Source organism: Ammodytes marinus, assembly GCF_949987685.1.
Source record: "Ammodytes marinus genome assembly, chromosome: 2".
Classification (NCBI taxonomy): domain Eukaryota; kingdom Metazoa; phylum Chordata; class Actinopteri; order Uranoscopiformes; family Ammodytidae; genus Ammodytes; species Ammodytes marinus.
The window spans coordinates 34212306-34213490 of record NC_137231.1 but is presented as its reverse complement, the minus strand read 5'-3'; positions in this window follow the sequence as shown (position 1 = coordinate 34213490).

Below are 1185 nucleotides of genomic sequence, written 5' to 3'. Positions count from 1 at the left end.
GACAATGACCTATGACTATGACCTATGATCTATTTATCTTTAGCAGGTAAAATGCATGCTCTATAGCGTTTAAGTCTGGAGATTGACTTGGCCAGTCTAAAAGCTTCCACTTCTTGCCCCTGATTTGATTTGATTTGATTTGATTCAATTTATTTCAGACATATCAAACATACAAAACAAAATGAAAAGCATGGAAATACAATAAACAAAAATTACGTTTTCACAAAAAAAATAAAAAAAATAAAAGAAAACAAATTATCTGTATTGCTGAGATATGCCTGAAAAGGAGCAGGAAGAAGTATACACTTATTTAATCCTACCCCTTTTCCATAGTAAAAAAAAATAAAAAATAAAAATATTTATTATATTCGCTTCTCTTAATCCATATACTCTCTGTACAATTGGCGATACTATATTTGCCATTTACGAACTATACATACATACATACAACTTAATATACTACATTTTTCTAATATTTTATATATTTATACAATGCATTTATTTATTTATATTTGTTGACGTTTTGAAGTCCAAAAGTCAGAAGAACCTCCAGTAATCAAATCTAGTTAAAATATTCTCTTCAATTACATTTTTTTCTGACCCCTAAATCAGTATTTCTTCCTTTGAAAAATATCACAAACAGACATTTTCTGTACGTCTATCTAGCAGAGCTCAAGCTGGAGATTACTTGAATTATCCTGCAACAATTTAAAATGTCGCAGTGTGTGTGTGTGTGTGTGTGTGTGTGTGTGTGTGTGTGTGTGTGTGTGTGTGTGTGTGTGTGTGTGTGTGTGTGTGTGTGTGTGTGTGTGTGTGTGTGTTGTGTGTGCGTGTGTGTGTGTGTATATGTGTGTGTGTGTGTGTGTGTGTGTGTGTGTGTGTGTGTGTGTGCGCGTGTGTGTGCGTGTGCGCGTGTGTGTGTGGGTGTGTGTGGGTGTGTGTGTGTTTGTGTGTGTGTGTGCGTGGGTGTGCGTGTGAGTGCGTGTGTGTGTGTGCGCTCGTGTTTGTGTGAGTGTGTGTGTGTGTTTTTTATTACACTTTTAAGATTTATGTTTTTTTTTTTTGCTTCTGAAATCGGCCCAATTTGTCCTGAAGTCAGTTTTAGTTTGTTGCCTTCTCCAAGCCTTAATACCAGGTACAACAACACGTCAAATTCTGGTAAATATAAAAGAATACACAGCGTAT